At 47.7% G+C, this 23,578-nt stretch overlaps 1 protein-coding gene and 1 non-coding gene across 7 annotated transcripts in view; both read left to right on the top strand.

Annotated features, from left to right (window-relative positions):
- LARGE1 (LARGE xylosyl- and glucuronyltransferase 1) overlaps positions 1-23,578 on the top strand; it is a 499,273-nt gene that overhangs the window by 149,242 nt on the left and 326,453 nt on the right. The window lies entirely within an intron of this gene.
- On the top strand, positions 22,068-22,202 carry LOC138397792 (small nucleolar RNA SNORA76). Its single transcript, XR_011235899.1, has one exon. It is a non-coding gene; the product is annotated as a small nucleolar RNA SNORA76 (small nucleolar RNA).

The following is a 23,578-nucleotide window of genomic DNA, read 5'->3' as shown; positions in this document are numbered from 1 at the left end:
CTCATCTTTCACAACCGCAGCTTTGTACCCTTTGAATAACATCTCCCTGTTTCCCTTTCTCCCCACCCCTGGCAAACACCATTCTATGCTTTTATTATACTCTCCTCGAATCACCCAGTTTGATTTTGCTTTTTCCTGTCAGAACTCCGACGGATACAACTAGCTATTCCTTTTCCTGAATTTTTCTTTCCACCGAGATATCCAAGTTTTACTCAGATATCACCATCTGAGTTCCCTCTGATAATTCCATTTAAAAATTCAAACTTCTCTCCACTTCTTACCACTCATCCCTACTTTATTTTTCTCCTTAGCACTTGCCGCTTTTTGATACGTAGTTCAATGCAGTTCTTATAGATGATGCTTGAATAACTCAAGGATTAGGAGCGCTGACCCCTTGCACAGTCGAAAATTCGAGTATAACTTTGACTTCCTAAACCGTTAACTGCCAGTAGCTTACTGTTGTCCAGAAGCCTTACTGATAACACAGAGGCTTCATGAGGGCAGAGATTTTTGTCATTGCTGTACCCCAACTGCAAGAATCATGCTTGGCATCTTGCAGGTCCTGCATAAATACTTGCTGAAGGGAGAGGCTTAAAGCCTTTGTGTTTCCGTGCACTAACTCATTTGCTGCTTGTGACCGCCCTCCGCAGAAGTTGAGAAAATGGTATTTGCAAATATAGGGACCAAGGCCAGGGAAGAGGCCAGGACTGTGTCCTTCCTGTGTCCCTTTGTTCTTTGTTGTTTTCCAGGACATCGTCTGCTGCTTGGGGATGGGCTTTGAGGGCAAATCTAAACGAGCACCCAGCTCTTTGAGGTACTGGTGCCATTTTTAGTTAGAGTCAATGAAAAGCCACCTAATGTGACTACTTTGAAGGAGACAGAGTCATTAGATGAAGAAAGTCTGGCGGGTTACACCTGAATTCATCGTATTATTACGATATTGAGCATAGAGAGTACATTTGATTCATCATCTTTTGGAATGCATTTGTGATAGTTCATAGCCCCTGAAAAGCCGGTATTTAACCCATTTCCTGTGACATCATTCAGTGTCCCTCCTGTTACAGGACGGATCTTGTTCAATGCCTCTCTCTGCCCTTCCTGCCGTGGCTGCCTTCACAGTTGATGGCTGATTGCGGGCAATATCCTTTGCTGTGACTTCCTGTAATTATTTCCTTCCCGACTCCTTATCCCGTTGTATATCTCCTTTTGCTTAATCCGCACTTTGCTGTTCTGTATACATATATTTTAATTGTGAGCCGGCTCATTTTGGGGGAGGGTAGGAATGAAGGTTTATATTGAAAATGAAGTGAGAATTCGTATCACTATACTATGATCAGTTTATCATCAGTACACATTGTTTTATGATGGCGCTACATAAATTGGTTTCTTTTCTGAAATGAAGGCTCATTCCAAAAATTACTTTTTTTACCCTTGAGCTTCTGAATCTTTTTTTTTTTTTAAACAAACATTGCCAGACAAGTAAAGAAAGCTGGGTATTATTCCTTTGGCAAAGTGCAGACAACTGAGGCCGACTGCAGACCAAGGACTCACTCACCTGATGCTGTGTCTGTTCCCTTCTTCTCTCCTTCACCTTCTCTTTGTAGACTGGGTGTTTATCAGGTGTCTGCCCCAGGCAGGGACCTGCCCTCCGGTAGCTAGTGGGGAGGCCGGGCGCAGCAGCCCCATCTAGGACAGCGTCCTACCTGTCCAGTGCAGGCATGGCCTACCGGGAGTGGGTCTGTCCTGGAGTGTCAGGGACAACTTCCCATAAATGGTGTCCCTGGAATAAATCACCTGGAAATGTTTTAATTAGTGGGATAAAAAGTCCGTAGACTGGAGAGACATCCTGCGTGTATGTGAAGGCGTAGATGATGCATTTGGGGAACTCTGCCTGGAGTTGGGGCTGACACGGTAGGTGAGGGCTAGCTCATAGCAAGTGGGTGGCGGAGTTGATGGGGGAGGGATTTGAAGGGCTTTGAGCAGGACTTTTCTGGATCAGATGTGAGTTTTCATTCAGTTTACATGGACACTTGATGTTTGATGTCGGGGTTTATGAATGCCAGGCCCACCCTCTGGCCCCTGAATGCACCTTCCCAGTGCCCAGTCCTGTGTTCCTGCCTCTCTTCCCTGCTTCACTCAAATCCCACCTCACCTAGGATACTTCCCCTGACCTTAACAAGCCTCAGGAATTCCCTGCCCCCTTCTTTCCTCACCTTCTTTGCTTTGTCTTCTGTTAGTCATTTAGAGAGTGGACCTGGTTTGAGGTCCCAGCCTTACCAGCCTGTGGACTTGTGATCCTAGGTGCACCATGTGACCCTCCTGGGTCTTACTTTTTCCATCTATAAAAGGGACATGACAGTAATACTTTCCAGACAAAGAAGATAAATAGCCACACATTTGTATTCTTCCTCAAACAAACGTGGATTTGGGCTGGCATCATTCTCAGTCAGCGGCCTTCCTGGTGGGGCTGGAGGCCACGGGCTCTAGCAAGTTGCACGTCTCCCGTGTCCCGTGGTCCAGCTGCATTCGCGTCACTGTAGTGCGGTGGGATGAGCAGGGCGTCACGTGCGCTCAGATTGAACCTGGCCCTTTCCTTACCTTCCGTGGTGTAGCAAGATATTAACCCCTTCATGGGCCTTGGCTTCCTCGTGCAGCATTATGTGGGGGCGATACCTCCCACCTCCTTTCATGTGAGAATTGAATCAGATGGCAAATGGATCACCCCCAGTTCAGTGCCCAGCCTGGAATTAAATGGCTTAATTAAATGGCTTAATCAAACCAGCCCAAGCTCTGTTATTTGATGTAGTCCCATAGCACAGGCTGACATTTCTTGATTCCTGTTAACAACCTTAGAACAATATTGTCATAAGACGTATTAATAGAAAACTTCACTCTCTTTGGGGTCCAGTTCAGAGTCCATCCTTAATCATCTTCCCGCTCCTCCTGCCGCCCCGTGTCACCCTAACCTTCAGGTGGTTTGTTTCTGCGGCCGGCATTTACCTGTCTGTGGGAGCTGTGGCGAACTGATTCTCCCCACCTTGCTTTTCCGCATCTGCTCACATCTCATCTCAAAACCTCTCTCTTTCCTCACCCATATGGCCTTAATTTCTTGTTCTTCTGCCATTAAGTAGGTATTGATTCCTATTACGATGAACATCAGAATTTATTGAGCAGAGAGGTAAATATTGACACTGGCAGGGAGGCGTCGTTCAAGTAGGGAGGGGATTCCGTACCCCCCCCAAATCCCCCAATCCTGCCTGCTGCTTAGGGGAGGTCCCAGTGTGGCACCCCAATCTGTGCAGTAGGGGACTTGCCCACCTCAAGCCTGGCCAGGTAATGAACACTTTACAAATGCACCAGGTTAAGAGGGACCTCATGCTTCTGGTATGAGAATATCTCTGGCCCTGGCACAGTGCTTGACACAGGTGGCTGTCACCAGATATTTTTAGAAGGAAGAAAAGGATGAGGGAGGAGTATAAGGCATCTGGCACCTCCTACCTTCGCTGAGTAAAGGGGAAGGAATTTGGGATTTGTACAGGGACGATTGCCACGTGTTTATGAGTATTTATATAAAGCTAATGTTTGAGCTACAGGAAAAACTAGTCCTAAAAATGTTAAAGCTTGAAGTCAGTGATGTTCGGTACCTCCAAAGGTTTTACAGTTGGGGGCACTGAGGTTGAGAGTGGGTAGGAGCAGTCCCAGGGCCACATGCCAGTGCTTGGCAGAGCTTGGCTTCGTGCTACTCTTGGTCCATTCCCTTTTCTTCTCCATATTTCTTGATTTTCCCATCTTTGTCTCAATCTGTTTGCCTGTCTGTCGTACTCTACCTGTCTGTCTATTGTATTTACCTGCCAGCTTTCCTTGTCATTTTGTGCTTTAGAATGTTACTAACTGTGATGGCTTGTGCAAGTTAATATTAATATTTCAGGGCCCAGATTCCTCGTTTGGAAAATGAGATTAATTGTGAGGATTAAATGAGCAGGTTTCTCAGCCTTGGCGTGGCACTAGACATTTTGAGCTGAAAAATTCTTTGTTGTTGTGGGCGGGGGGAGGGTGTCTTGTGAATCATATAATGTTTGGCAGCTTTCCTGACCTACTAAATGCTAGTAGCATCTCTCCCCCGAGTTGTAACACCAAAAATGTCACCAGATATTGTCAAATGTCCCCTGGAGAGGCAAATTGCCCCTGGCTGAGAACCACTGGCATTGAGTAAGCAATCATTAAGTATTATTAAAATTACTATTATTATTTTTGTTACTATTCTGAAGTTGTTTATCCCAAAAGTATTTATTTAGTGCTGACTGTGTACATCGCAGCACACTAAGCCCTGAGAAGCAAATGAGAAATGTAAAGCCGTTCTTGCTTTCCAGGAGGCTGTGATGGGGTTCCACGCAGTCCCACACCTGAGCACGGGCTTCCGAGGTGGCCTTGAGTGTTTTGTTCTGGCCTATATGTGGCAGAAGGAGGGTTTACCCACTCTCAGGCCTTCTCCCGGGGTTGACAGTCCCCCTGCCACGCCCCTTTTGGTTACCAGTAAACTCAGCAACGGGGAGAGGTAACATCCTTGTTGGTTGGTCCTCTGGTTCCCGATAGACTGGGAGAGACAGTCCCCAAATCGGAGCAGCTGGCTCTTTGAAAAGACAGACTCTGTGGCATGGATGCCGCGTTGTCCCTTTACCCCAGGCAATGGCACCACGGTCCTCGCAACACGTCACAAAGTGCCTCCGCCCAAACCCGGCCATAAGCCCTAAGAGTGGCCCACTCAGCCCTCTGTTGCTGCCCCTTCCCCAACCCCTTCCTGCTCACTCCTCCCCCACTTGGCTGCAGCCCTGGCTGTGTCCCCTACATGGGCCCCTTTGGGAAAGCTCTTTCTCCAGACCCCTCATTGCCCACTCTGTCACTTCCCACAGGTCTTTGTTCACCCCTCACCCTGTCAGAGAAGCCCTCCCTTGGACCCCTCCCCACCCCCATGGCCTTACTTTAGTCTGGTCACAACTCTGATCACTGCCTAGCACTGTTTGTGCTGTCGAGGCTGTTGCTACCTGTGTTCTCCCTTTAGAACGTCAGCTCCCTGGGGCAGGTGAGTGGTTGGTCTCGATAGTGTCCAGAAGACTGCCTGGCACGTCCTAGGCACTCGGTAATAATGTAGAATGAACGAGTGGCTGAATAAATGAATGAACAAAAGAAGGAGAAGCTAATGTGACCGTATTAATGTAGAGTTGCCAAGTGTGTGCGCTTGGTCTCCTGGGAGGGGTGGACCTCCAGTACCAAGGCCTGGGGGCATGGTCCGGTGGCATTAGGTCCACATTATGTCAAGTCTGCCCTGCTCCAACTAAAGATAATTCCCTCCTGGGTAATGAGCCCACCTGGGCATACAGATGAGGGTGTGAAGGTGACCCGTACAGGACTGTGGCTGCGAGCTAGGGACTCACACGTGCACCTCTGACCCCATAGCACCAACACCCTGGTCAAGAAGGACCCATCGCCTTTGTGTTTGGGGCCCAGTGCTGGGATTTAACCTGCGCCTGCTGCTTAGCTCACCCCTGTTTCTTGCTCTTCCCTTTCACCCTTTCCATCTGATGCTTGTGGAATTGTTAGGAGGAGAGGAAATGTATTTTGTCGCCGTCACTCCTCTGACTGGTTGTCTTCCACTCCGCGTCCTATACCGGGTCCGCCTGTCGCCCTGGCATGCTCCGTCGCCCACACCGCCTCTCGTTCCCCAGCCCGGGTTTCCTTGCACACTTGCGCTCTGCTGGCCTCTGTCACTCTCGCTCCGCATCCTGCCTGTCTTCACACGCCCCACACGTGTCTTGTTGGCACTTCCCAGTTCACATGCTTCTGCTTCTCCACTGAGCTTCCTTTGATGCTTCCTCTTTGCAAGGGTGCAGCCACCTTCGTCTTCAGCGGAAGCTTCCGTTTTTGTGCAAGAGAACTGGTTTCATCAGCACTAGCTCCACGTTTGTCCTTAGGATATTTCCAGACCCCTTCATTCTCTTCCCTGTGCTGGCTGCAACCAAAGGCTGGGCTCAGTGCTGGATTCCAGCTGGAGTGGTGGCTGGGGCCAGTCCCCGCTCAGACTGAGGGTGATGTTGGGGGCTGTGTGAATACATGAGGTCCCCCAAAGAGACCATCAGACAGCGGCAGTGGGAGGAGCAAGGGGGGCTCAGAATGGCCGTGTGCATGGCAGGGTCCTGGAAGACAGGATTTTTTTTTTCTTTAAATTTCAGTAGAAATAGAATCTCCCAACATTGTCTGAGTCATTCTCCAAATTCCATTATCACAATTCCTAGAGTAAAACCCATACGCCCCTGTCCAAATCTGCCTGACATCAGAGCGTGTGTCTGAGTGTGAGGCCCTTGGAATCCACCTGTGCCTTTTTCATTCTTGTTTCCAGCTCGGCACCTTACAGTGCCCGGCAGTGCGCGGGAGGATTTCCCAAAGCGTCTGTAGACATGAACTGACTCTAGAATTTGCCCATATCCTGAGATGACGGCTTGCTTCCCTTTGTCCCTGCATCCTGAATGCTGTGTGCTTTGACCATAAACCCAGCTCTGGACTTGCTCCACAGCCAACCAGGAAATTAATGCATTTTCCCATTTATAAGAGCTTCATGATGTTCTTTTATTTATTTATTCAATCCTTTGCACATGGAGTTCTTTTAAACTTGACATTTTTCTTTCCTGTAATTTCCCTAATGGTTGTCCTATTCAATAAGCTTTTGCCGGCTCTTATCTCACCCGATTGGCTTTGCCTGGTCCTTCCTATGGATGCCGGAGGAATCGTCCTCAAAGGCTGTACCACTCCTTGCTCTAAAGCCTGCTGTAGCTCCTTACTGCCCAGAGAACAAGAGAGTGAGGCCAGATACTGTTAGCAGCACATTCACTGCTTTCCAGGGTCTTGCCCTGATTTTCCTTTACAACTTTACCAAAACAGCTCCCCCAGACAACCCCAACCAACACATCTGTGCTGCAGCCATAGAGCATTTGCTCCCCAAATGCTCGTGTCCCTCCTCTGTCTCTGTGCTGTGGCTCATGCCGCACCCACCTCTCCTTCCTGGGCCCACCTCGTCCTTTCTGTACACTCCCTATGAACTGTCAATATTTCCTCTATTCTGTCTTGTCAGAATGACTATTCCTCTGTTATATTTCCCTCCATTGGGTGACTTACTATATTGTGCCTTCTGCTATGACCCCGTTCCATGTTTTCCTGCCTGTTCAATCCTAAGGGCAGGAATGATGTATTCCCCTGTAATGTTCAACTTGGCTCCATGCATGTCGTAGATGCTTAACACAGTTTCATTCAGTTGAAGGACTTTTAATGTTGTCGTTGTCACATTTGTTATTTTCATGATCATCACCCCATCGTCATTCATATCTTCCTGGCGACTTGGAATTGACAAAGTAATTTCTTATGCAGGGTCTCCGTCGTGGTTCTGATCGCTGTCTATGGAATCTTAATAGTATGTCAAAGGACAAAGAGAAAGAATACAGAACCGTGCGGGGGTTGCACACAGGCTCGTGTGTTCCTGCTTAGTACCAGGGAAAAGATGCCACTCGGACCTATCAGCTGCTTCCTGTGCAGAAGGGGCGAAGTCCAGAGCTTCTGTGAGAAGAGAAGTTCTTTGTCCTCGTGGACCACCCACATTTTCTGTCCTGCCTTTAACCTGCACCGTCCAGTGTGCTTAGGAGGAGCAGCACACGGTCGCTGCCCGGGCCCTGTTCTCGCAGATCCGCGTGCTGCCCTTCGCCGGGGCATGGCTTCGCCTTTGAGGGTGATCTGTAAAGACTCTGCTTGAAAATGTTCGTCACTGTGTTTCCTCTTCGTGCGCGCAGGTGCGTGTACTTTCTTGGTCTTCTCCTTTCCCCCGTCTCACCCAGACCTGGAAAGTAAGCGGGGGAATTTCTAGGTTTTGTGAATCAGTGATAGTCGTCCTCTATGATTAGGGAGCATAAGGAGCTTGCACATTCCGATTCTTACTCAACCCTCATGGTAAACCTGCGGGAGTAGGTATTTTTGTCCACCTTCTACAAGTGAGACAGTTGCATTTCAGAAGGCACACGTATCTTGCTGTGGTTAAATGACTTGTCCAAGGTCACACAGTTGGATAACCAAGATTTCGATGTGGATCCGGCCACTGTAAGTCCAGTCCTCTGTGTCGTACACAATACTTGATTCCAAAGTCATTTTTGTATAGATAACCTCACTTAATCATATAGCAGTTGCCCAGTTCTATTCTGCGGACACCACCCTGCTGAATTCCACTTCCTCTTGCCTCCATTTCTTTATGTTTGCCATCAAGAGATTTATGTTTGTGCTCTGAATTTCTGATTTCCTTTCATCCCTCTGGGAATCCGTAGGCACTGAGGACCCAGGAGTTGCCCTCCCAGAGCAGGCTGTGTTCCCTGCATGGGGAGGGCATTCCTGGGCTGCTTTCCTTCCAGCGGGACCCTGGCTTCTGTTGCCCCAGCTTTTCCTAGCGTCCATCCTGCTGTGCTGCTGCATCAGCCGACAAACCACTTCGCCTCCTACTTAAGCCCCAGAGGCTCAGGACAGTCTAAACTTCTCCAGGCCTCCAGGGACCTGTGCAGGGTGGCCCCTGGCCCCTTTGCAGCCAGTCCTTTCTCTGGCAGTTTATGTTCCCACCTTACACAACCACATTCTGCAGCCTTTGGCTCTTGGGCCTCCAGATGTGTGGAGGTATATCGACTCTCGGAAAACAAATTATAAGAAAGTAATGGTAGCACTTTTGTGTTAGAGTATAGTCATGCATCTCTTAATGATGGGGATGCTTCTGAGAAATGTGTCCTTATGCTATTTCCTCCATGTGCAAACATCATAGAGTGTACTCACACAAACCTAAATGGTGTAGCCCTGTTACACACCCAGGCTATATGGTATAGTCTATATTGCTTCCAGGCTGCACACCTGTATGCCATGTTACTGTACTGAATACTGTAGTCAATTGTAATACAGTGGTAAGTATTTGTGTATCTAAATATGCTTAAACATAGTAAAGGCACAGTGAAGATACAATATCACAGGTAAAAAATGGGGCAAGGATATAGGGCACTTACCATGAGTGGTGCTTGCAGGACTGGAAGTTGCTCTGGGTGAGTCAGGGAGTGAGTGGTGAGTGCCTGGGAAGGCCTAGGACGTTATTGTGCGCTACTGTAGACTTTATAAGCACTGTGCACTTGGGCTGCAGTACATTTATAAAAAGAATTTTTTTCTTCAATGATAAATTAACCTTAGCTTACCGTTACTGTTTTACTTTATGAGTTTTTTTTATTTTTTTAAACTTTTTGACTTTTGTCATAGCGCTTAGCTTAAAACAAGCACGTTGTGCAGCTGTACAGAAGAAATATTTTCTTTATATCTTTTCCATAAGTTTTTTGCTATTTTTAAAATTTTTCTTTTTTTTACTTTTTAAACAATTTGTGAAAAACTGAGACAAAAATGCGCACATTAGCTTCGGCCTACATAGAGTCAGGATCACCAGTATCACTGTCTTCCACCTCTACATCTTAGTCCACTGGAGGGTCTTCAGGAGTGGCAACACACATGGAGCTGTCACCTCCTGTGACAACAATGCCTTCTTCTGGATACCTCCTGAAGGACATGCTGGAGGCTGTTTTATAGTTAATTTTTTTTTTTTTTTAACAAGTAGAAGGAATACACTCTAATCATAAAAAGTACAGTATTATAAATACACAAACCATTAAGATAGTTCTTTATCATCATCAAGTATTACGTATGGTACATAATTGTATGTGCAGGACTTTTATATGACTGGCAGCGCAGTAGGTTTGCTTACACCATCGTCACCACAAACACGTGTCAGGTATTTTTCGACTATTCTATAATCTTATGGGACCACCTCATCCTTGACTGAGACACTGTTATGTGTTGCAGGACTGTGTTTCCCAATTTCTGTGCTGTACGTTTTCCCGCCATAGGACCCAGCTCTGGTACACCTCTAGATCCAGGCAGGCTGGGCTGCCCCTCTCTTCTCACCTCACCTGGGTGATTCTTAGTTTTGGGGACTTGGTTCAGATGTTGCTTCTTCCAGGGCCACTGTCTGGATGAGCACCCACCCCTTCCCTGTGGACAGAAGCTCGTGTTCTCACGTGCCCCTCTTGCTGACGTTGGCTGCGAACAGCACTTAGCAGACTGTACGGTCACTGTGTGCACTTGAGCATCTGCCCTCTGTTTTCTGCACTCTGTGGGTGGGTGTGAGCTGTGCTTCGCTTTGTTTCTTTATTTCAGCACTGAGCACTAGGTCCCAGGTCAAAGACTTAGATATGCCCAACAGATGTTTGTTCAAGGAAGGTTAGTTTTAAAGACAATAACCTTTGTGCTTAGCCCAAGAAGAGTGATGTTGATGCAAATTCTAATCCTGGGTGTTTAAGTTGCAAGGCTTATGGGTCTGCTCAAGTTTGAAACAGGGGTGATGGGAATTGAGAAACAAGATGGTTCTCTCTAAATGGTGCAATCCCAGGCCAGGCTGAATCTGGACCCGATGGTGAACTGGAGGTGAGGTGGGGGCCACTTCACTCTCCGTAAAATAATCGTGTGCCAGGATGGAGTGAGCTTAGCCCATTGGCCATGTGATCAGCCGAGAAGCTCATGTTGTTTCCACCCAATAAGAACCTAAATCTATTAAAAATAATCATGGCTTCAGCTTCTGTGATTACCTCCGGGAGTCCAGTCAACACATTAATTAATTATCCTCAGTGTGAACAGATTTCGTCTAAAAAGCCTCCTGTCTGTTTATTTTCTTAGCCTCATTCTGTGCCTTCCAATTTGTCCAATCTAGTTTCTCTCATAAATTGGTCACTGTCTTAGCTTTCCCCCAGCATCGGATTTGGCTCTACGGTGTTTTCTGGGTGAGCCAGCTGTGGTTCTGACGGGCCACGCTTAGCTAGGAGTCCTCAGCCCAGGAGGATGGGCCTCTGCGTGGGTCTGCCCCTCGGTAATGACATCCTGGGCATTTGCTCTCTGGGCACAGTCGATGTGCTGATAAGGGACATTGAGCTGACAGTAACTAGCAGCATATTTGGTGTGGTTAAAGGGAAAGCATAGATAGTGCCTAGAATTTTCTGCAACCACATGGAAAAGATTGTCTACACTGCAGTATTGTGATTGAGCCTCTCTTCCAACAGCTTGTCTCACAGTGATGCAGCGACCTGGAGATGAGGTGGAGGGAAAGGTGCGGAGCTGAGATGGACGGGATGAAAATGGAGGAAGGACAGACAAAGGGACCTCTGAGGGTGGACGTGATTGCTGAGTGGACTGAGCAGGCCCGACACAGAGGGCTGGAGTCGGGGTGGACACCTGGGCTCTTGTGGACAAAGTGACTTTGGTGGAATGTGTTTGAAATGAAATTCTAGGGTGTAGTTGGTTAGGTGGTTTCATGAATGGTTTTGATAATCGTTGTCCTGCATGCATTAAGTTTCTGTTCTCATTTGTTGTACCAGTGAAGTAAGTGTCAGTTGGTTTCTTGAGCACATTCATTAGTATTAATACGTGGGATTGTTCACAAGAGAAGCCTCTGTTGGGTTAAAAGCCTCAGATGGCCAGTGGCTCGGAGCACTCCTGCCCCACCCTGCCCCACTGTAGGTGCTCGAGTCTTCTGGAGTGGATTTATTGGTCGTCAAGGGCTCCTCCGTGGCTTTTTTGGATTTCTGCAGGGTTATAATCTGACCCAAGGAAATACTGAGTGTGTGAGGAGGAGAACTGGGTCAGGAGCCCTGTAATCCTGGGAAGAGGAAAGCTCTTCCTCTGTGATAGCAACTGAGAGCAGATTTATAAAATACTCCTCCAGAAGAGGCCCGTGATGGAAAACGCTGGTGACTGATTCTGAGAGACAGTCAGAGGCACTGATTGGGATGCCTCCCGGTGGCTCTAGAGCAGTATTTCATGGGATGTCACAACAGAATAAACACATAAATGGTGCACTGTGAGGGATGGATGGAGGGAGGACAGGGTGGGTAGATGGGTTAATGGGTGGGTGGGTGAGTGAGTGAGTGAATAAATGATGGGGAGGAAGGAAAGAAGAGACCCACCAACAAGTGGCCCCCAAGTAGAAACAACAGTCTGCTTAGAGAGGAAGGCGAACACAAGATACACAGCTCAGAGGAGTATTTTGGGGTATCAATTGGGAATCATTTGGGTACTAGAAACATAAAAACCAATTAACAGTGGTTTAAACAAATAAGAGTTTATTTGTCTTATTACAGCAAGAGCTTGGTTGTTGGCATTGGCTTTCTGGCTCAGCAATGTCAGTGTTCTAGGAGGATGTCTCTGCAGGCCTCCTCATATCTGCAGAATGGCTGCAGGAACTCCAGGCATCAGCCGGCAGTAAAAATCATCCCCTCCCCGAGAGCCGGTTGTTAGACATTTACCAGCACACCTGCCTCTATGTCTTTGCAGCAAGTGACACATAGCATAGGTGCAATAAATATTTTTTAAATGAGTGCACAGCTATGGTAGGGTTGCCAGATAAAATACAGCCCTCTCTGTTCAATTTGAATTTCAGATAAATAACTAACAATTTTTTAGTATAAGTATATTCTAAATACTTCATGCCACATACATATAGAAAACATTTTTTATTCATTTGAAATTCAGATCTAACTGGGCATCCTCTATTTTCATTTTCTAAATCCGTCAACCCTACAAAACAGGACACTTTATGGACATAGACTTGAAGGTTTGCCTGTTTCCCAAAGTGAGGGCTACCTGTTTTGATCATACTTAAGCATGTAGGGTAGAGGTAGAAATTTGAGTATAGATTGTGCAAATCGTTGGGACAATTTATCTAGAGGGAAACATGGAATTGGAATTAGTAGTTAGTAATGGGGAGTTAACTCAGAATTAAGTAAACTTGCAGATTGTAACTCCTTAGAGAAATTTCTTAGGGTTGGTTTCAGAACCATGAAAGGAAAGCCCATTGTCAGCTGGGATCTACAGCATATTAGCGCAGGTCCTTTGCTTAGTCACGTCTGTCTCTGATCCCACGAGTGACGTGAGCTATGTCCAAAAGAGTGGCGACTTCAGTGCAGCAGGCCAGATGCCACTGGAGTTGCAGATAGGGGGCTTGTCTGATTTGCAATCCTTTCCACATGCTGTTGGACTGAGGCATGTCGTTGTTACGAAGAGAGAATTTATGAACTGAGAACTCGTTTGAAATACAAATGCTTGGACTTTATTCCAGCCTTGCTAAGGCAGATGTTCTGGAGATGTGGGGGCCTGGTGGTCTTATATTTTAACCGGTCCTCTAGGTGACTCTGACACCCACTCAAGTTTGGGACCCACTGCTCTAGATGATGGGGGAGCTATGGAAGCACGTTTGCTTTGCAGCTAAAAGGATGGCTGTGTTTGCAGTGAGGGGGACGAGAGTGCAGCCACCCGGGGATACCACATTGGAGAAATCCCCCAGGCATTACCCCAGTATCCAGTTTCCAGCCTGCCCTTAGGAGCATTAACTCAAAGAAGCAGGATGACAGGGGTCTGCTGAACCTCCAAGGAGCTGTCGGAGTGGCTCAGTGGCTTAGAAAGAAGAAGACCCCCATTGGTGGTAAGAGGGATACATGAGTGTCATTGATGTTAAGAAGTGGGAAAAACCTCAGATAATATAAGCAGGATTCTATTAATAGTTCTGAACTGGCTGGTAACTTGCTGAGTGATCTCAGACAACTGCTTATTTTTCCTTGACCTCAGTTTCTGATTGTATAAAATGATCTCAAAGGAACAGCCCTGATTCTGATTCTTTCTAGCTCACGATTCTCAGGCAAAGGGCGAAGATAATGGAAGTGGAACGTCCATCAGTTGGGCGTGGAGTTCAGATCTTCCTGCTTCTTATCCACGCTCTTTCCTCTCTTTGTTCATTTCTCTTGACTTCTTGCCAATGGGTCCTTTAGGCGGCATTCCTCCAAAGCGCGTGAGAGGGGCTACCTAGAGAGGTGAGACCTGTGGCCTGTATGCAGCGCACGTGAGGGTATCACCCATCATCTTCCCATAACCGAGGTGGCTTAGGTTGGAATTCAGGGCACAGTGGAGGCCAGAGTGAGGTTCGAAATGGTCGGAGACCTGCGTGCAGTTGGTTTTCTTTCACAAGTGCTTGAGACCAGACAGGCCATGCGAAACAGTATGCCTGTGTGAGAACAAGTTGGGTTAATTTTTAAATTTTTTTGTAAAGACAGGGTCTTGCTGTGTTTCGCAGCCTGGCCTTGAACTCCCGAGCTCAAGTGATCCTCCCGCCTGGACTTCCCAAATTGCGGGCATTACAGACGTGAGCCACCGCACCCAACCCGCACCGACCGGTTTTCAAGATGATTTGATTTATCATTATCGACTACTGGGGACTCAATTTTTAAATTTTGACTGTCAAGGAGAAAAAGTAAACACATACATGAATTGACTACTTATGGATTAAGAAACTTTAACCTGTGGGGGGGAAATCCTAAAATAGAACCACCAATTAGATAATTAAAAGTGACAGCCTGGTTTGCTGTGTTCAGCTGTGTGTGCTGGCTTGTGTTTCTTAAAGTAAACCACCAGCAACCACAGAATGGGTGAGCCCCGATAATTGGTGAGTTCCCCAGTAGGCAGAGATGGAGCCCTGTGTGTACATGCTAGAGGACTGGTGGGAGAGGGGGTGGTTCTTAGTGAAAGGCTCTTAGGGGATACTTTGTAATGAGGTTTCGGAAGGGAGTGGAAGTAGCCCTCTCATTTTTCTTTACCCCATTCAGTGGAAGCTGGGAGCTAGGACCTTTTTTAAAACCAGCTCTATTTCTTTAATGATCATCTGAACAGCCAAACTGGAGACTATTATGGATAAGCGTCCTCTAAGGTATACCCATGTACCCTGGCCTGTAGATACAGCTATCCCCCTCTTCTTTTTTAAATAAAACTGATTAATTGTAAGAAAATAGATAGGAAACAAAGCTATGAGCTTCCTAGCAAGTCTCAGCCCTGAAGTGGTATGACTGTGCTCTCAAGATGAGCAGGTTCCATAACGGGGAGATTCTGAGGACAAACAGGGCACAAGTTAGCCACGGGATAGGCAATTGCATTGCCTTTAAGTGAGCAGCTGTCATTGTCACCCTTGACAAATACTTACGATACACCTTCGGCAACTACGAAGGTGATGCAGGGCGGCTTCCTGAAGGCAGTAGAGTCTGAGCTGTGGAAACGCAATGTACATTCCACTCTAGCGGAGGCTGTTGAAGAACGCTGAGGGGGGTCAAGATTACGAGCTCTCCACCCCTCCCTCTTCCTCTCCCCCCATCTCCCCCTCTCGCAGTTGCTGTGACTCTAACCACTGTTGGTCTCCTCCACTTCTCCACCTGTTCCTTTCTGTCTCTTGACCACACTTGGAGCCAAGGTGCAGTTTCCTGATGAGTTTCCACTGACAGTAGAGTGGACTGTGTGACTCACATAGCTGTCCAGGCGCCGGACTGTCACTCTGCTCTATCTAGTAGCCAGTGTTTTTCCTGGCGTCATTGAACACTCCTCTCGTGTACATATGACCCTGTCTGCCTCAGGGTTTCAGGGCAGGGCCACTTCCCCAGCCGAGGCTGGCATCCTTACAAGTTCAAGGCCATTCACGTCCAGCATGTGGCTTGCCATCTGGGCCCCTCAGTTTCCCTACCAAGGCATCCACTGCCTTGTCCCTCCCCGCACAGGGCTGTGCTGAGTAGGGTAGGTTAACACCCTCTAGACCCCACACTGCCTGGCATGGAATCTTGGCATTAGCTTCTGCTTGTTGGGTGACTGGGGCAAGTTACTCCACTTCCCTAAACTTCAATTTCCTCATCTGTAAAATAGCACACCACTGGATATGCAGCAAGCACCAACTGTTACCTTTGTTTTCTGAAACCTAGAGGAAACAACTTCTATTTAAAACCTATATTTCTTCTTTCTTTGCCAACTATGTGCTTTTTTTTTTTTTTTTTTCTTGGTCTGGTCTCAGGAGTGGTCTCTGCTCACATCATTTGGCTGTAGGCGTCCTGTGTTGTTCCTGAATCCTACGAATTAGTCCTACGAATTAGTCAGCCGTGGGCAGCTCACCTCACTTCTCTTCATTAAGGTGATCAGCCCCATTCCTGGTTTCTAGAGTACCCTTTAGATCTTTGTTCATTAAATATTTTAGGACACGTTTAAATGAAAGCATGAAGACTTGCAGGTTGAGGTGAGGTGTAGCAGATATTTTAACACTGAGGTTAGAACTCCTGAAAGAGATCACTCCAGTCTACTCGTGACGTCTCGGATTCAGCCTGTCTGCTCTCCTGCTGCAGCCCCAGGGAACCCTCGGCTCCAGCAGTGTATGGAATACGGGAGCCCTGTGGACACACCTTGCTCTTGGACAGCCCCTGCCTTAGTGGGGCTCTTCTTTTTCCTGCCTGGCTTCACCTTGTTCACCTGGGGAAACTGCTGCTGCTCTGTGGGCTAAGCTGGAGTGAGGTGTTTCTCCCCCTACAACCTGTCCTGTAATACCTGGCACGTGCGTGCTCAATGTCTGCCGCAGCGCCTTGTACACAGTAGGGGTGCGATGAAGGATGGGTGAATGAGCTCCTAAATGAGGGTTTGGAACAGTTTTCTATCAAAGGTCTTTTCCAGTTCAGTGATTTGCTGCTTTGAACATTTCTAACAGTTTTAACTGGTCTTCTGAAGAAAGCATAATGCTGCATTTATCTTGCACTCCAGGGCCCCTTCGTCGAGAGGAGGACCTCCCATGGAAATATGCCCTGGGTTTTAAAGAATTTCGCCTTTTCCTTGTGACTGTCCCTTCCCCTTTACACATGGTATGGCTCCCGGACCTTGAATTCATGCCACTGCTGTTCCTCACTTGCTCAGCTCTCTGGCCAGTTCATGTCCATGGTCATTCGTTAGATCCACACCTGGCCATTTCCTAGGGCCAGGGACAAAGCTCCCAGCTTTAGTTTCTCATTTGATTCTTTTATTCACCGATTCACTGTCATTTCTCTTCTGAGAAGTCTTTAGTCCTTAAAACCTTATCCCCAGATTGGTACTGGGTATTCCTCAAAGGCTTACCGCTTACTATTAATTATTAGTACAATTTGTAGTACATTATTCTGCATTCTTGAATATTATTTTTTATCTCCTTGAATGGCTTGTAAATGCCTTGCTGTCGTGAGCCATTGTCTTCTTTTTTAGAAACTGCCCAGGATAGTTCTTTACTTGTATAGCTACTCAAACAGACATTTGTTGAATGACAATGACATTTTCCAAGTAGGAACATAGACAACAGGGAGAGTGGAGCTAGATAATGATGGTGAAGTTCTTCTTTTTTTCCTACCTAGTAAGAGTCTGATGAGAGAGAGAGAAGTACATCAAAGGAGTGTTGGCATTAATTATAAGGGGAAAGTTTAATTGGTTCCCGGAGCGTCCCAACCTTCTGTGCCTGGGGAAAGCCGTTATTCTCAAGGGCAGCTTCTTATCACTGCCTTGTTTCAATCGGCGTCGTTGCCCTGCCATGCTGGCTGGGCGGGAGGAAGACACGCTGTGGAGAAGACAGGTGCTGGTTTGGGTCTGATGTGTGCTCAGCCACGGAGCAGCAAGCAGTCCCGCCGTGTCGCCTCCTAGAGCAGAATCATGGAATTACAGCTGGGAAGGGCTTTTGGAAGTGAGCTTGACTTTTCTGTCTGTCCATCCGGGCATTCACACGTTCAGCAAATATTTATCACGAACCACTGTGTGCAAGGTTTTTACAGTAAGCACCACCAAGAGGTCCTGAGGAAGCATGAAATACAATTTGGAGAACCAGCACCGACCAGGTCGGGGATCACGGAGGGTTGTCATGATCCCACAGTTGAATAGCCTTTAATGAAGGTTTTTAAACACCTTTCTTGTAATTGGCAAATATCAAGAAGTTGGTTTAAGAGTTACAATGGAGCATAGGTAACTCCGCACAGCATGGTGTGTGGACCACTCTGAAAGAGGAGAAGGATTTATGGTGGGTTGCTATGGCCACACCAGAGACCAGGTTAAATCCAAATGCAGTCTTGGCGTGCTCAATACAAATGACTAGTTGAGGTGGCACTAGATAGACCTGGATATGGGTCCCAGTGTCACTCTTTTTAGATCTGTGACCCCCTGGTAAGTTACTTAACCTTCCTGCACCTTGGCTCCCTCATCTGTAAAACAGGGTCTGACGCCAGCTACCCCACTGGTCCCAGGCAGCTTCGTGGAGTAGCGGGGATCATGTGTTTAGGGACTTGGGGAAGTCTGGGTTTGAATCCTGGATCTGCCACATAGGAGAGGTGTGGCTTCGGAAAAGGTGTTTACTTCCTGTGTGTATCATTTTCCTCGGTGGTATAAAAATGATAATGACATTCAGGGCTGGCCTGTGTCCCCTTTTCCCAAATTCATATGTCGAAGCCCTCACCCTCAGTACCTAAGAATCTGACCGTATTTAAAGCAGGGTCTTTAAAAAGGTGGTTAAGGTAAATGGGGGTGTGCCCTAGTCCAGTCCGACTGGCGTATTTATAAGAAGAGGGAATTCGAACACAGACATGCACGGCGTTGAGACCACGCGGAGACACAAGGAGAAGACAGCCACCCACAAGCCAAGGAGATCTCACACTTCCAGCCTCCAGAACTGTGAGAAAATATTCTTATTAAAGTCCCCCAGTCTGTGCTATTTGGTTGTGGCTGCCCTGTCAGCCTAATATGATGACAGTCACCTGAAGAGATAAAAATGACAAAAGCAGGCATGCACCGTCTGTGTCCTGGCGTGTGGCACGTGGGAGGGATCCTGGCGGGGCCCAGCACAGCAGGTTGGGGCTGAGGTCTCATCTGGCTCTGTGTGCACGTTCACCGCCACAGCCACCTTCTGTGACTGTCCCCAAAGACAGAGTCAATGCCTGGTGCACCGTCACATTCATTAGATTTTGTTTCCTTTTTTTATTTGAAATAGCAGCTCCACTGAGTGTCAGCAACTTCTGTTCAGTCTGTGGAGGCCAGACACACGACAGCACCAGGCTCCGTTGAAAGCACTTTTTTCTCCTCTAGGACACGTGCGTGCTTAGGTCTGAGCCTGTCATCCTATGCAATGGTCGAGGGAATTTTTCCTAAGGGTCCTACTGGGTGTTACTTGGGGCCGCATCCTCTGCAGCGCCTCAGATGTCATCAGCCTGGTCAAGCGTCACGCCTCTCTAAGACCCTGGCTCTACCCAGCTGGCGTGTGTGCACACGTGTCCACGTGATGGGTCTCTGCTCGGTGATTCTGCAGACAGAGCTGAGTGCATTGCAGTCCCCTAGTTTCTCTCTGGCTTTCTCAGATGTTGCTCACTGTTGGTGATTTTTAGGGGGGGTACTCGCCCCCGGGGCCCTCCCAGTCCTACTAAAATCACAACAGTGACATCAGCTGCTTGGGTGTGCAGGTCGCCAGTGGGAGGCAGCTCCATCTGGAAACTAAAAACAGAAACAAAATCCTCTTCTTGTCCCTCCCCCAGACTTATCTGTATCTTTGCAGGTAGACAGGGCCAAGTAGGGAATTTACAAACTGACACTTTTCTAAAACAGCTTGATATTTTTAAAAGTTCCTTTGGTTCCCAGGCACTGGGAGCAGAGAGCAAGGTTGGCTGAGAAGCCACAGCAATTGGAGAAAGAAGGGGGCATGATGCATGTGTGCTTGGAGTCCTGTGTGCTAGGAAAATCTTGGTTGGGCCTTGCAGACATTGCCATAAACCCCAGGCACTCGGTTATAGCAACCCTGTAACCACTTCCAGCAGTTAACACCTGGAGACTTGCTAAGTAACAACGAAAAGAGGATTCCTGGCAAGCCAGAGTTGATTTCGTACATTTTGTTATGTGTAACTTGAATGCTTTTTCTGCTCACTGGGGCATTCCCTGAGTTCTACCAGTGGCCACACAGTACAATGATCAGGCTGCTTGTGCCAGGGGGCAGGTGTGGGCTGGGAAACTGTCCCTTTAGCACTGGGCAGATCCAGCTGGTGTCAGGGCGGTGAGGGAGGGAAGCCAGCTTGCTTTTCCCCCTTTCTCCCTCCCATCATTTTATTAGCATAACATTATTCATCTAGAATTGGTCTCGTGTGCCAATTCTGAATCTCCTGGAGATGATAGAATTCGTACTTGCTGATGGGGTAATGATTTCTGTTTGAGGCTGCTCTCATTCTGCGGCAGTTTTAGGATGTGAGCTGTTGCAGATCAGGAAGAATCCGTGATGGTAGCTGCCTTAGGGCAGGGAAGGGCCCTTTCACGGGGATGTATGTCTGTGTGTTTCGAGAAAAAGAACTTGGAAGATTGTGGGTTAGTTGTGCAAATGATCTGGGGCCCAGGTGTCTTCTGCCTGGATTTGCTGAATCATTTCCTCTCTTGAAAGCTATTCAGTTTGTTTTTACTTGAATCTCCCCCACCCCTGGGGGGGGGGTGGCATCTGAAATTTCATCAAGGTATTTGTTTAATAATTTTATTAGTCTTCGTAACTTGACCCAGGTCACACGGAGTTATGGGCAGAGCTGGGGCTTGAACTTGCGGCTTCCGTACGAGCCCGAAGCTGTTCCTCCTGTACCACGCTGTGTCTGCTGCTTTCGAGGAGCTCTCACCTTCCTGCTTCCTCCTCTGCACAGCAGATGGTGCCCTGAGAAGCAGCCTTCCCTCCTCTCGGAGGCTCTGGTGAGAAGGCCCCTCTTGGCCACCGGGGGCGGTTCCCTGGAGGCCTGTGCAGGGACGTGAGCTGAGCTGGATGATCCATGTTTGCTATAACGGGAAGCAGCCCCGGGAAGAGAAAGAAGTGCATTTGTATGCAGCCAGTCTGATGGGGTTAAAATAAACGCAGCGCTGCTCAAACTACACACCGCCAGCACATCGCAGGCAAGACAAACCAAAATGGAATGCTGAGTTTTCTCACTCTCGTCTTTAGGAACCTTCTTTCTTGCCGCCCACCTGGTGCTGTTAACTGTGAGGGGCAGCCCTGGGTCCAGATCCATTTATTGACGGACGTATTTTTCATTTGTAATCTGTGGGACTCTTGGGGATGTCCCTTTTCTGAGCTGCGGTTCTTTCATCTGTAAACTGGGCATGTTAATGCTAGCTCATAGATTTTTAGAGTTAAAATGACGTGTGAACGTCAAGTGCTTTGCACAAAGCCTTACACGAATTAAGCATTCACTAGCAGGAAGGTGCTATTGAGGTCAACACCAGCGTCCTCACGATTATTGCCTTGTTGACTTGGAGGGATGGGGTGGCGTGTATGATAAAGTACCCAGTCTAGAACCCGGGCTGTGGTTATGTCTAATGAATGAAGGCTGTCGCAGCATCATGGGGTAACTCAAAGATCTGAATAATTCAGCAAATACAACAGAACTAGAAGATTTTAGGACTCAGAATCTCCTCGCAGCCCTGCCTCAAAATGATGGCATTGCCTTGGGCAAGTCGCTTTACTTTCTGTGACTTCACCTTTCTCATCAATCAAATGGGGCCAACTAAGCATTCTGTGATACTGAAAAAGGATAACAGAAGAGCTGGAATGGAGTAGGCGTGTGGTCAATGGCTGTCGGATCTGGGTTGCTGGTGGCACCAACATTGCTCTTTCTGGAGGGTAAGCTGCCAGTTTATCAGAAGAACTATAAATTGTACGTATCCTTTAACTCCGTGATACGCTCTTTAACTCAGTGATTTTATTTTTAGGAAAGTACTGTCCTCAAATATAGATTCTAAGAGAAAAGGTGAAGGGGGCTGGGACAGATCCTGCAAGAGTCATTTGTGACAGCCCTGTTGAAAACAGCTCAAAGTTGAGGACTCCACACGTGCGTATCGTCATCAGGGGTGTTTGCTGTGTTGTCACCGCAGAGCCCTCTGGCTGTGAGGCGTGTCAGATGCATGGAAAGTGTATACGGCTTTCCAATTTGTGGGGTGTCCCACGCTGATGAGCAGTGGTGGTGGCCACAACCTACTGTTTGAGCTGAGGACTGGCCAAGGTTTCACAGCTGCAAAGTGCCAAAGCAAGGATTTGAACTCATTTTTTCTGTCTTTTGGTTAGTCCTGCCTGTGAGTCTCCTGCTTTGGTGATAGTCAAGGCACTGTCCCAAACCTCTGTATGTCTGGCTGTGACCTCAGGGATCTAGTGGCAGTGCCAGAGAAGACCCAGCTTGTCGAGATCCGGGGCTGCTTAGAAGCCACCTAAGTGATCCCTTTAGCAGCAAGCGACATTTGGCCAAGGGCGCAGAGCTGGCAGAGGCCCTGAAGGGAGGGGTGTGGGGGGTGGGTAGCGAGGATGCGATGCAGAGGGGGTGAGGAAGGCAAGGAGGCTGGCTGGAATTCTACCTTAAAGGCAATTCTGTGTGTAGACAGGGACTAGGCAGAGGTCTATGGGGACCTGCATAGACGTGTTATTGTCTCTACCTGGGCTTCTCTGATGGGTGCGTGCCTTACAACCCCAGTGCTCAGGGACTCAGGCTCAGACAGGGCTTCTCAAGGCTTGCCCCGCCGCCACCCCCCGCTGCTCCGACAGCTGAGAGTGCTGCATGGAAGGACCATCAGGGGTCTCGGGGAGGGAATGTTCAGGACGCTTCTGGTCCCGAGAAGGCACTGAGTGAGCGCTGTTGCCCTTCCCCTTCCTGAAGTTGAGGCATTTAAGCAAGACCTTTTTTAGGCATATGGAAATCATCTGGCCAGAATTTTGGGGAAAATTCCCAATTTCCAGTACAGTCCCAGTGTCTGCACACCCACGCTCATGCTGGGTTACAGGGCTGCAGATGACATGTATGCATCTTCGGAATATTACAGTGGAATTTGAAGGGATGAAATACCATTATATAGTCCACTCAGTTATTCCTTTATTTTATAAAGTCATTATAGTCTATGATAAAAGAAATGAGAGTTAATAAAATGGGGAATCAGACATGTGGTAATTCCTAAGATTTAAGATCTAGAAATTTGACGACTCAGTGCTTTAGTGTCCCTCTGCTAACGCACTTTAGCGGCCGGTCCTCACCGAGGATAAAATTTAAATTCAGCCTGGTGCACAAATCCCTTTCACGACTTGGCCTGTGCCTGCCCCCTTGGTTAGCTTCATTTTTCTGACATTCTTTAACATTCTAGAAGGCATGTCTCAAACAATACGCATGTATTAGTTTCCTGTTGCTGCTGTGACAAGTCACCAATAAACTTAGTGGCTTAAAATAATACAAATTTTTTCTTTTATAGTCCTGGAGGTCAGAAGTCCAAAATCAGTCTCCCTGGACTAAAGTCAGGTGTCAGCAGGGCCGGTTCCTTCTGTAAGCTCTGAGGGGACAGTCTGTTTCCTTGCTTTCTTTGGCATCTAGTGGCCGCCTGCATTCCTTGGCTCGTGGCCACTTCCTCCATCGTCAAAGCATATCGCTCCGGTGTCTGCCTCCATCATCACACCTGCATTTCCTGTGACTGTTCCCGCCTCTGTCTTACAAGGACCTTTGTGATTATGTCAGGCCCAGTCATATAATCTTCCCATCTCAAGATCTTTAATCCTACCCACAAAGTCTCCTTTGCCGTGTAATGCATCTCTCTCAAATTCCAGGAATTGCCACATGGACATCCTTTTGGGGTGGTA

The sequence above is a fragment of the Eulemur rufifrons genome, chromosome 16 (assembly GCF_041146395.1).
Source record: "Eulemur rufifrons isolate Redbay chromosome 16, OSU_ERuf_1, whole genome shotgun sequence".
NCBI classification, from domain to species: domain Eukaryota; kingdom Metazoa; phylum Chordata; class Mammalia; order Primates; family Lemuridae; genus Eulemur; species Eulemur rufifrons.
The sequence above is the reverse complement of the archived record's forward strand: the minus strand, read 5'-3'. Positions and strand labels throughout refer to the sequence as shown.